The following is a 13,293-nucleotide window of genomic DNA, read 5'->3' on the forward strand; positions in this document are numbered from 1 at the left end:
GCCGGCTGCAGAGCAGGCTGCCACACACAATTTCCATGCCAGCTCTCATCATACCCCCTTCTAGCCTCTGCCCCCAGCCCTACTCTTTCTGCCATAATCCCACATATGAGCCCAGCTTTGAAACTCTGCCTTTGAACTGAGTTATTTTTCCCCTCTGCAGTCAAAATTGACGCAGCTTAACCTCAAGAGGGTAAATCTCCCAAAAAGGCACAGAGGCACTGCTCTGCACAGTGCCTGCTAAAACCCAGCCTGACTCACCCCACAGCATCCCTTACACTGCACAGGAGGACACATCCCTCGGATGTCTCGCTCTAGGTGTCACAGCCATTTCCTTCTGTCTCCTGCCATCAAGCAGAGGCAAGTTCTCTCCCTGTGACTCACTAAGGACTTTGTTAAATTATGTTTTCTGCCCAAGGGGATTAGTTTTTTGCCTGGACTTAAAAATTGCCAGAGGTAGGACCCCTGGTGATCTGACCCAAAGCTCCCTCTGACTGCACTGGATGCACTCTTCCCCCTTGCAAAAGGTGAGCAGCAAGGATATCACACTCCGTTCGGATGGTGAAGGCCTCTGGCAACAGCATAAAATCCTTTCAGGCATCCTAAATCTGGGAGCTAAAACTACATGAGGAAGTGAGTGTTTCAGGCTCAGGCTTCCCTTTCTAGCAAATCCTGGAACAAGTTCTGGTAAGTCCAGGCTTTGAGAAGCGATTTAGGAATGAGCTGCCCCTCATGGGCACAGGCAGGGAGAGACTGGGTAGATCAGGACATGAATTCAGAGACAAGGTAACTATAGGGACTGCCTGTAGGGAACAGTCCCTGGAGCAAGCGGTTCCCGGAACAATACTGGGATTTACATTCGAAGAGAAATAGCTGATTGCCTCTGAGGGCCTTTTTGACATTCATGGAGTGCTGGCAATCAAGAGATCAGGATGTGAGAGCAAACAATGGCACTGGTTTGTTGGACAGTGCAGATAAAACCTCTGGGAGTAGGGTTGGTTGTGGAAAACGCTGTTGCTTCTTAGGAAAGAAAGGGAGTGGAGGACTTGGCTTCTCCTTTGGCAAGACATCTATAAAAGGATGAAAATAGACCTTGGCTATCCCCCCTGTCTTGGTCGAATTCGTGCCCTGACCAGGCTGATCCACAAGAAATAACAATATCTATATTTCCTTCTGCTGTACCAATGGGAAAGTCTTTCAGCTTTTTTGGATCCAGCTTGGGCATCTGCACAAGGCCCTGTCACACTGACGAGACATTCCCAAAGAGTATTTTTACATCCCTACTAATTACCTATATTTTTAATTGCAGAAGAGAAATTTTGAAAGCCACACAAAGAGAAAAATCTAAAAGCAGATTAGTTAGGTGAAATAAAAATGCCCTGAAAGTATACATTCAGGTAGCAATAAAAAGGCTTTATCATTGCTTAGAGGCATACAATAAAAGTATATTTTCAGTGTCTGGCTGCCACAAATAACTGTACTACAATTAGATGTGTGTATTATAAAATTGTGTGGGCATGGTAATTATCACCCTTTGCAGCAGAATATATTTATACATATCCTAAATTACAGCAGAAAGAAACATCATTTGTGAAGGTTTAAAAAAAAAACATGTTGGGGGGGAGGATTAAACTTTCCATTTTATTTTTGGGATGTGTTCTATGAAAAAGTAAGATGCATCACATGTGTTGGGCTAGGAATGGGTAACTATGCAGTCAGAGGGAGAGGCAGCCTGTTTAGGTCTCAATTCATCACAGGTTTGTTTGTGTGTGCACACACCAGAAGGACATTACAGAGCTGCTCTAGTGCTGCTCTCTGGCTAAAATTGTCCGTGCGGTAAACTGCGCCTGATGGAGCAATGCAGACCTCACTTCGGGTGCACAGCCATGCAATGCAGCTCATACCTGCATACCTAGGACGAGAATCAGGCCTGGTCTGTGCAGCATCATCCCACCCTTTGGTAGGATTGCACCTGCAAATGCTTCTTCAGCACGTGGAAAAGTCATGGGTACAGCTGTGGAGAGCGGCTGGATCCAATACTCACAGGATATTTTCTCCAAGGCTCTTCCTTTTTCAGTTCTAACTTTTCAGTTCTAACCTTGCATTTGGTTTCCAAATGCAAAACACCCTTGATCCCATAATCTACTCACTGTATAGCCTGAGATAAATTGTTTTCTTATGCTGTAGTTCATACAGCGGACACAGGTGAATCCATCACAGCTTCCACCTTTGCCTCTACTGTGATTTTTGGGAGATTCATTTTATCCCAAAAGTGTTTCTATTACATGTGGATCCATCACATTTATCTCTTATGTAAGACTGCTTAAGCACTTTCTTGCAACCTCTTAACGTCTGCCTAAAGCCACCACAGCTCATTGCAATGAGATGGAGCTTGACTGGGAGCATTTTATTATTTGGAATCCAATATTCCCAGCTTGCATATTATATTTGCAGAAGCCTTGTGAAGCCTTATAAAAATTCTGTCACATATATTCTATTTTGATAGGGCTATTTTCATTGTGTTTCCAACTCTATTATTTAAAAATTGTCTAGCTTGGTCTCCCAAATGCCATTTTCAAGCAATTTCTTTTCCTAATTTGATGAGCATCTCCTCTGTCTCTCTCTTTTTACATAGCTCTGTTCAAATTTTCTAAGAGGTCAACTTAGAGGGCAGAGCATGTTCTTTATAAGTGGTGTATTCTGGGTTGTCTTGGCTGTTTAAACAAAATCAATATATTATCCTTCAGTGATGTTGTATTGACTCTCCATCTGTTGAAGGCTGCAGTCTTATTTGGTCACAGTATTGTTTGTGTGAGCAGGGGGGCCAGAGGTCAGCCAGGTCATGACTTCACCACAATAGCACCATCTTCGAGTACCTCATTTCCTCCCTCGCCCATCAGCGTTTTCAAAGGCCTCCCAGCACCGGGCTGACGAAACAGAGTTGTCTGTAAATTCAGGATGGAGCAAGACTGATCATTGACTGCTCATTGTGCTGATACCACACAGAAGGATGACAGAATTTTTTTAGGGCATCCTTGGTCTAATTCCCAAAGTTACTATCCTCTGCTGCTACAAGTGCTCCCTTAAGGAGCACTTTTATATGATACCCACAGCAATGCACTGTAGTAAAAAGATCAGGACCAGTGCACATCTATGACAGCCCCACCATCATCAGAAGCCCGTGCTGCACCAGTGCCTCTCTCAAAGCCCAGGAGGAGGTTTACAGGCATGCAGGTGTGCTTGTGCTTTCAGCCTTCCTCAGGCTACAGGCCCTGTGTGACACTTGGGACACCTGGCTGAGGAGGTTTCAGGTGAGGTGTGTGGGCTGCAGGTACCATCACGAACAGTAAATCAGCGTTCCCAGCCACACTTCTGGCCAGCAATTTGTCAAGGCAGCTTTTCCAGCTTGCATAGGAAAGATATTCCTACCCACCCTCAGTGAACACCTGGTTTCTTACAGTGACACTGATCAGGCTGGCAGGGGCCAGATTAACACTGTCCACATGGCTCTGAGTCTATGGACTTTTCTTTCTGTGAGATATGTTTTGGAAGAGGCAGTAGTGCTGTGAAAAGAATGTGAATGCTGCAGACACAAGTAAAGAAAAGAAACCAAACAATATCATCAGCCCATTCATTTGCACAAGAACAATAGCAATAAAGTCTGGGGCCACAAACTGGTGCTGCAGTGAAGCATCACTTCCAAAACTATCAGAAAAGCTGCGCTGTTGATCAGACTTGAAGGTTTTAGAATGAACATACAGATGAATATCCTGACATGAAAATACCAGGGACTCCTGAGACCAGTGGAAAGGGCCAGCACTAGAGTCAGGTTTCTGAGTTTGCTCACCAGCCATGGCATATCCTTGTATATCAATGTACAGAGAACCAGCAAACTGGCAGAAACAGATAAAATTTCAAGTGGAAACTGTTAATGGCACTACCACTCATTAGAATTTTACCGTGACTGACACTTTTCCCCTAAAAACTTCTAAGAAAAAAAGTATTTTGGCAAAAAGTAGAAGCAGTAGATGCTGATAGGAGCTCCAGTTCCCTTTTTTTTCTATTCATTTGTCTACAGTGCCAGGTCCTCAAATGTGTTGCATTTCCCATAGAGCATCAAAGCTCTGGCAGAGGATATGTGAGAAGATTCAAGTGTTGAAAAGGAGGGGGCACATCTGAAAAGCACAGAAGGATAGAGATTCAAGAAACACCTAAAACCCAAGTAAAGAACCACGGCCCTACTCTGGTTCCTTGACCAAACAGTTTAATAAAACCCACAATTTTCTACAAAAGTGTCTACCAAAAACCACATCCCACAGGCTGCTCCCTTCTAGATACCTTCAGCATTGCCCATTTCCAGCCTTCTCCATACAGCCCCAAAAGGATCATCATTTATCTTTCACGAATTTAAGGTCAGAAGTTCATCCAGTCTGCCTCACTGACTACTCCAAAACAAAGAGCCATGCCTGGCCAGGTTTAGCCTACAACTATTTTTGGAGATGCTTCTTCCTGACGTGGACCATAAGTATCAGAGCATCCATTCCAGCTACAGAAAGAGGCCATAGGTGGAGCAGCAGAGCACCCAGCACTCTGCTTATAGAGTCATTTGGGAATCATGGAGTCATTAAGCCTGGAAAACACCTTTAATATCATCAAGTCCAACTATTATGAAGCTGGATACCTCCCTACAGAGCAAAGGAGACTATTACTGTGCTCAGCATGCCAGAGGCCTCCTGGGGCATGAGTCCCCAGGCCCTGCTCCACATCCAGTCTAGGGGCAGTGCAGTTGGGTCCCTACCTCTAGATTTCCTGACTTATTTCAGGGCCAATGAAGATGTCTTCCTGTGATGTAACACAGATTTATAAGATATTCTTCTGGAATGTATTTACCCTTTTCACCCAGAAAAAAAAAGAAAAGCTTACAGTATTAGTAATATGCTCTATGAACAACTGTGGCAAAAAAAAAAAAAAAAAAAAAAAAAAAAAAAACCAAACAAAACAAACAAAAAAACCAAACAAAATACAAACAAAACTTGAAAAGGTGTAGAAGTTTCATCTCCAAAGTTTTCCCTTTTCTGCTTGAACTTGACGTTTTGATGAAAGGCAGAAATTTTCCATTTTTAGCCAAAAAAAGAACAACCACTTCAGAAAAGAACAAGAGCATTCAGCCAAAACCCTTGAGATTTTTCACTGAAGATTTCAGCACTCTTGTTTTGGGGGTTCATTGTTTCTATGTTGATGAAAAATCTGTGCAAGAATGCTTTCCCCAGTGGGTTTTGAAAATTAAAATTAGAAGTTCCTGCTTCTTTTATTGCCTTTTTTTCCTCCTATGAGCCCTTCTCACCCAGGTTTACTATTTTTATATGGAGTCCCAGCTGCTAACTAAGCCTTGGCTTAGTGCTCTTACTGCAATGATGAGGCATTTCCATTTCTGATTTCTAGCATATGTTGCACTTAATATAACACTGCCCCTGTGCACCAGTTACCCTGGAATAATGGCTGTGCCAGCAATAGAACAGTGGTATAGTCCCTTGAGAACAACCAGGGCATGAAACCTGTGCCAATATGCAGATGTCACACAGTTAATAGAACAATGATAGACCCTTGAACTATACAGAGAGGTATTTTTGTAATGTATACAGAAATACATTTGATACTGCAATGAAAGCTTCTTTTTCTGGATTTCTCTTAAATGAACTTGGAAAAAAATATCCGCAGAAGAGCCAAGAGATAATGACGAAAACCTGAACAATTAATTCTGGGGATGAGGCATCCACAGCCTGAGCTGATTATTTTTTGTTTCTTAGGTCTGTAGCCTGGACTAGATAATTGCAAAGACCAGGCTCTTGTGCAGGATTTATGGGACTTTATCCTTTTCAAAGAGGGAGAGACATTATACTGCAATATCTGCCTTTTGCAAGGTGTTTTACAACTTCTGCTTGGGGAAACCAGAGCAGATCATCTGAAAAGAGAAAATAAGCAATGGATTTGAAACCACTGTTGGACACAATTAGCAATGATTATTTGCTGATGGCTGATACTTTGCATGACGCTGTGAGCAGTGTTACAGGAGATTTTATAATGGCTGCATTGTGCAAGATGCTGAGCTTCCTTCACTTCTGGAGGTAACAGATAAGGCCACACCAGTCTCACCAGTGACCTGACTGGGTTCTGCACCAGTCAGGCCTCGTGACTCAGACCCATTTTTGCTTTATTCTAGGAAAGAGTTAGCTGAGCAAACATCTTCAGGGCCTCAAGGTGAAGTTGCCAGCTGCAGCTGAAGCAGCTCATCTCCTTGCCCTGGGAGCCAGCCCAGGCAGCCTTTGGGAAGGTGCAAACTGGAATACTTCCAGTCTTCTGGGTGGTTTGGCTGAATCTGCACACCAGACCTAGCCAGCGAAACCCACCTTAAACCCCAGCTTTTGGCTGGTGTAGAAGCTCTTGAGAATCAGTGTTGTCTCCCATCCACACAGAGCAGCAGAGGCAAAAACATGGGTGGGAGCACTTGCAGAAGGAGCAGCTTTCCCTGCTGCAGGAGTAATTGTTTCTGCTTCCAACTAAGTCAGAAGTCAAAAAGAAATTCTATCCAGGAGATAAACAGTGCATTACATAAGACTTCATAAAAAGTAAATTTTCATCAGATTTATTGCAGTTAGAAAAAGGCTCTTCTGTCTGTTGGCATAAAATATGTACTAGGTTTTAAGAGGCTAGTGAGAATGAATGAAAGAGTATATTTGGAGTTCTATGTCCTAAGGCTTTCTGTGCAGGGACCTGTCAAGCTTTTGGAGCAGAAATGTTTTAAAATATTTTTTAAAAGTCATAAAATTTTATGAGATATAACTCAGAAGCATCAGGTCTTGATCAATTTTGCTTGTATGTGTAGTATTAAAACAAAACAATAAAATCAGATTTAATATTCCACAGTGAATTCTGATCACTGGCTGTTTGTTTTCCTCTCCAGGCTGGAGAAAAAGCTAAAATATCAAAGTTCTGTTCAGAACTGAAGTTCAAAGATTATTTAAACTATGAAAGATCTTTTTTTAATGTCATTAGAAACAGCTTGCTTCAAGGCTGTTTGGTACAACTGCATCAGCTTACAGTCCTTGATGCCTATTACAAGTGGATGTTTGTGAGTTCATTGCTCTTATCCTTTTTGTGGGTTGGGCTTCATACCAAGCATATATCTCCTATGATGCCTCTATAGGCTCAAAACCCAGTCAAAGCCGAAACACCAGTAAAGGAAGCAAGTCTGTGCAGTGGGCAGTGATTTTAGGACACAGACAGACCCAATCTAATAATGTTCAAAACAAGGAGGTTCAATTTAACAAACTAAATACTTTTATTTGGATCAAAAAAATACCATTTTAGGGTTTTTTTTTCCTCATGGATTTTTAAAAATAAATAAATGTTTCCATACACTATTTTTTTCAGAAACTGTGTCCAACCAAAACCAAAATGCACAAGATCTTACCATTTCTTATGGACAAGGAGACTGCATTTAACCTAAAGATTTTTAAAAAACCCCACCACTGTACAAACTGATAATCTCAATTCTTTGTCCTTTAAGCTGGTACTTCCCTGTAAATCACACAAAATCAACAGGCAGGAAAGACAATGACTCTTGATTGGAAAGAGAAGGAGGCCAGTCAGTAAACTCAGATCCCAATTAGCCCCAGCTGTAAGCCAAGCAAACTCCCCAGTTTAATGGTTCACAGGGGAACACATCCATACAGTAAAAGCTACCAACCAAATAAATTCCATTGCCTTCCCCCAGACTCCCCTACTCCCACAGGTCCTTCAGACAAAAGTCTATTTCCCTCCTTAGCTGTTAAAAATATTTTTAGTGCTCTTCAAATACGGAAGGCAGAAAAGGAAATAAAAAACCAATAGAATTTGACACAAAAGCACCCTTCTCATTAGGACTTTTTAAATAGCATTAGAGCTCATTGAATTTCATACACTAATAACATTCCTATTCAATCCAAGGCACCAGTCACATCTAAATCTATCAGATTTTACAAGCAAAGGAATATTGCCAAGTTCTAATATTTCTCCTGCCTTCAATGTCAGAATGTGGTACAGAGTCTCTTCCAAACTCCAAATTTCCTTTCTTAAATGTTCCTTTTACATCTACTATTCCATGGTGTTAAAAAAACAAACAAACAAAAAAATCACACAACAACACAAAACCAGAGTTAAAAAGGAAGTTAAATCTTGAGAGCAACGTCTATGCAGGATTCTCAGATAAAAGTGTTTGGGGAGTGAAGCTGGCTTTAGCACAGCAATCAGCAAGGATTTGAGATTAAAAAGTAGCTAAGATCCTACCAGACAAAGCCTTTGGGCAGATAAAGCTGACTGTGACAATAATAAAGCCCCCAAAGACACAGAGGCATGTCTGAATCCTTGGCCAGTCAACCCCAAGCTGCCTCTTCAACTGGGAAAAAGCAGCCAGGGAGCCTGGTGCCACTGAAATCAGGGAGACCAGGCATGGGCTTGGAGCCTAACACGAGATCCTGGTCCCACCAGTGCTGCTGGGCTGGGTCCCTCCTGCACAAGCACTTAAGACTCACACAGATAATTGTAGGGACTTGCAGTTTCAGCCATCTCCAAACGGCCCTGCTAAAAGTGCCAGACACTTGCAAAACCTTGGTAGGAGCGGTGTGAAGTGCTGTGGCTGCAGGAACAGCTGCCTGGTGTGGGGGGGTGTGTGTAATACATTTTCATTGAATGGTTGGCGAATAGAAGTGATAAGGAGGAATAAAGTCTGTAGTTAGAGCTCATTTTGTATGGGATGGGATGTCTTGGGGGTTTTATGGGTTTAATATATTTGCTGCTCCTGCTGGATCTCAGCACAGACCTCCAGATGAGAATATCTACTTGAGATGCAGGTTGCACTACAACTCATTTATAATGAATATAACAACTTGTGAAGTGGATTTAGAAGTCATTGAGTTATAGATTATTTGGGTAAACGGGGCACAAGCACTGCAGCAAGAAACCCATTTAAATATTAAGGAAAGCTATAAACTGAGAAAAGAACCGATGACAGGGTAATATCATGTCAGAACATGCCCTCCAGAGAGGGACCTCTACTGTCTATTGATCTGAAAGAGCTCCAGAAATCATTCTGCAAACCCATAAAGCTCAGCAGTAAATGCAGAAAGGTGAGCTGCAAAGGCCAGCAGAGAGATGGGATACAGCGAGCTGGACCAAACCCTGCCAGCCTCATCTCACGAGCAGTTTCTCACCCCTGGTCAGTAGCACACTCACCAACCCAGTGTTAATCAGTGAGTAGGAGTGGAAGAGTCACTCCCTTGGACTGAAAAGACATTTCTGGGAGGATTTTCACCCTCTGTGTATCAATTCTGTTACTGTCCACAGTCCCCTTCCTTGGTCTAAACAAGCACATTTCTGGAGAGGTAAAAGAAGGTGTTTTGTAGGCATCTCACACCCATGGGTTCAGCTGGCAAGGATTAAGGACCACAGGTTAAACCCTCTGCTGGAAACGCCATGTCCAAGGCAAATCCTGTGCTATAAACTGCCAGCTGGACCAAGCACAGAGTTTTATACTTGCCACAGCCATTTGGGATGCTATTAAGATAAGGGGAAAGCCTTACTGACTTCCATATAACACCAGGGGGCAAAAGTAATGGACACTGCCCAACACTGCACCCTGCTCAGAGCTTTTGGAGAGATGCTGAGAACACCCAGCCTGCTGAAACTGTACAACTTGTGGTTGCTCTGGAGCCACCACAGAGTCTGATATGCACAGCCAGAAAAGTATGAAGGGCTTCATGCCCAGCAATTGAGATATGTAACCTGAATCAGGCTGTTGCCAGTGGTCACCATGGCTTGCTGCAGCACTCACCAAATCAAGATGTAACCACCCAGGGGAGGGCTGCAAAATCAAGCTCTGGCAGAGGACTGGATAGCAGAAGCCTGTACAGAACAGCCAGGGAAGGAAAAATTAATGATAACTGTGGATACAAAATTGCTGCTAGCAAGAATTTTTCTTGCTTCTTTCTAAGCCCATGAGATACATTTCTCTCTCACGAAGATATTTGCAGAAGTTCTGTAAACTATGAACACCCGCGACCTTGCAGAGCTTTGTTTATGGTACAGTAGAAAAATATTTTGACAATGGATGTTTAGGATTTTTAGCCAATAAACTCAGGGGGTGGCTGATCCTTTGTCCTATTAGACTATGAAGAAAAAAGTCTATAAAAGAGTTTGTAAAATAATTAAATAAATCAATCTTGCTGCACAATTCCTGCCTGCTGGATCTTCTGTCCTCTCTTCCCTATGGCTGTGGGATACAGTAATAGATAACAACCACTCATCCAAATGTTCCCATATCATAAGGAACAAACAGGGTTTTCAGACTTGCCTGGTGCCCTGCTTAGTTCAGAAAAATTTCATTAGTTTCAGAGGCTCTCTTGAACCCAGCACTGTTCCCCCCTGCTGCATCATACACGTAGCACAGCCAGGTGAGGTTGTGTGATTCAGCAGCAAGAGCTCAGCAAGAGATGAGCACCAGCCAATTCAAGGACACGTAGCTCCTGAAAAACAAGAGGTTCCTGTTTGGCATGCAATTTGCAATACAAAAGCACTGTTACAGTCACTTGTTTGTCCTCTTCCCTCCCTCCTGCCCTTGTTTAGAGAATGCTCTCCCATTTTTTTGCCGCATCAGGGAAAACACTGCATCTGGCTGATGGGCCAGAAGCACCCGGCACCACTTACGTGAGGCTGGCAGTTGCTTTTAGCATGAAAGCTGAAGCATGCTCCTTGGATGATGGAGCGCTCTACCCAACTTAAAAAGTGCTGAGCAAAATTCAGGGAGAAGTGCAGGAAACTGTGAGGGTGTGAACTGTTGTTCAGTGAGAACAAAGAGAAACACGGTCCCAGTGAGATGGGGACCGGGGAGAACGAATGGACTCCGTCTCAGTGCTACACCCAGTCTTATCCAATTTACAGCAGGACATTATAACCGGTAATAATAATCTAATGGGAGGGCATAGCTGACACTTCTGAAACCCTTGGATCTGAAGGTCACTCACTTTATCATCGAGACAATCTTTTAAAAGCCCCGTTGGCGTGAAGCATTAACGGGAGGTGATCAAGGCTTTTAATCTAAAGCCTTTTATCCACAGACTGCGGTGGCACATCACGCACCTGCAGACTGGGATGCATCACTGAGCACACACTGCGCGGTCCTGGCTCCCGAATCAAATTGCCCAGACATCCAGGAAGGAGCTCCACACCGCATCGCTCCTTGCCGGCTGCCATCTGCGGCAAAGGCAAATTCCTGCGCACAGAATTCCACCCAGAGCGTCTGCTGCTCCACCACCCGGGCCAGGCTGCACTGGAGGCACCCCGCCAAAGGGGGTGGCTTTTATTAGGGCCAGACCTCTCCTACAGCAATTAGTGGCAAAGCCCAATAACAGGATTAATTAGGGTATTGCCAGAAGAGACTAATTGTCTGCTGCAAAACTGGCTCTTTAACCCGTTTCTTGGCTGAAAGCTTCTCAGTGACCTGTGTGAGAGCTCTGCAAGCCAAATGCAGGCACTGACATGGAATGAAGGTGAGAAGGGAAAAGCATGGTGAGGGGTTGTGAAGGGAGAGAGGGAAAAGCTCTCCATTCACAAGAATTCTTTATAAAGTATATGGACAATGTCCCACTGATCCTTGCTGATTAAATACACACCAACACCAATGAGTGACCAAGTTCCTTCTCTGATAATATTTCATGAGTTCCAGAACTCACAATTTCCTAATGGATATAAGTGAGCAATTTCTTTTTAATCATTGCTGAAGAGCAACAAAACGGGACCCCTATTTTTCCTTCAGCTGGTACAACAATTCCTTTCAGGCCAGAATTAGAAACATGTTAAATACAACTTATCTAATGGCTTGCATTCTGTGTTTTACCTTTATGGCCACTTTTGCAGGAGACACATTACTGCCTTATCAAAAAAAAACCAAAAACAAAACTGCTTTCTGCAGGACTTTTTGCATGTACAGAAGCAAAGATGTATATACACAAACAGAACTTAGGTCACTTTATAAAAATCTAGGCATTGGAAATCGTATTGCACTTTAGAAATGTGAACTACTGGATATTCCTTTTCCCCAAGATCATAAGAATGAGGTACTCAGTTACATACTGAAAATCTGGTCCTTAGTATTTTCCTATTGCCCTGGGGTTGTAAATTAGAGATGTCCTAAGACAGTAATATAATTCCACAGTACATCCGTCTCAGTCCTGCTTGGGATTGCATGGGAAAAACGCACTCCAGTTCCATACAGATCTGTGAAGGTTTTCAGAAACATTCCTCATCCTAAACTGTGGCAAGAGGCCAGCACTTCAAACATTTTTGGTCACAGTGAAATCCCCCAGGACCACAATTTGGAAACATCAAAGCTCAACATGCTCCCCAGCATTCTCCAGCTGCTAGTCTGGCACTCAACAATAAAACCGTAGCTGCTGCCGATTAAAACTGGCATGGTTCCTCTCTCACCTATTCCTTGAAACCAGTTCAAAATCCATTGTTGCTGCTTCTTCAAAGGCCTGTACCTCTGAAAAGCACATTGCAATCCACAAGTGTGAATCAATGTCTTTGAATTTTAGTGACTCTGACTCGTAGGGTGCTTAATCCCACCTGGGACTCACGGCTCAGCAGCAGATAAGAAGCCAGACAGGTGATCTGTCAAGGAGCTATCAGGAGTTCCTTAGATGAGTCTAGCCTTGAGAAAGACCTTCAAGAAAAGTCCAGGCCCTTGAGGAAATGCAATTAGTCACCAACAGCTCGCTCCCATCCTTGTCTTGCCCACACCAAGTGACTGCAGTAAATCCACCAGCGGGAATTGCACGCTATCCAGTTTCCTGGTATTGCGCCACTGCAAAGAGCTCAGGTCACACTAATTGCTGCTTAATGTTCACTGTCCACAGCTTTTAGCAGCAGGATTTATCTTACCAGGTGCCTCCAGCTTCCCTGGAGAGAGAACCTGTGCTAGCACCAGTCAGCTGTGACATGGAAGAAGCTCTAATCCAGGACAAGGCAGAAAAGGAAAAGACAAGGAGAAAAAAAGTGGACAGTAGTGGAAACTGGTAAGAGCTCAGTGTGAGACTGAAGCATCTGGAACAATCATGAGAAAATTCTTCCAAATGGGCTGGGAGTTGTCATTCCCTCCTAAGGGACCCATGATAAAGGATAATGTGTGTAAGGGCAGCACTCACCCTTGGCTTCCACCATGCAGAATGAGCTTTTAGGAGAAATTCTCTTTCAGACTTGGGA

General features: G+C 43.4%; 2 long non-coding RNA genes across 2 annotated transcripts in view; both read right to left on the minus strand.

Moving 5' to 3' along the window:
- The window catches only part of LOC138111919 (uncharacterized), a 52,870-nt gene that overhangs the window by 11,042 nt on the left and 28,535 nt on the right, over positions 1–13,293 (minus strand). The gene's annotated exons all lie outside the window — the stretch shown is intronic.
- Positions 7,373–11,332, minus strand: LOC138111920 (uncharacterized). Its single transcript, XR_011151501.1, has 3 exons — positions 11,170–11,332; positions 10,385–10,556; positions 7,373–9,936 (listed from the first exon to the last, which is right to left on the minus strand). It is a non-coding gene; the product is annotated as an uncharacterized lncRNA (long non-coding RNA).

This window comes from Aphelocoma coerulescens, chromosome 5, assembly GCF_041296385.1.
Source record: "Aphelocoma coerulescens isolate FSJ_1873_10779 chromosome 5, UR_Acoe_1.0, whole genome shotgun sequence".
NCBI classification, from domain to species: Eukaryota; Metazoa; Chordata; class Aves; order Passeriformes; family Corvidae; genus Aphelocoma; species Aphelocoma coerulescens.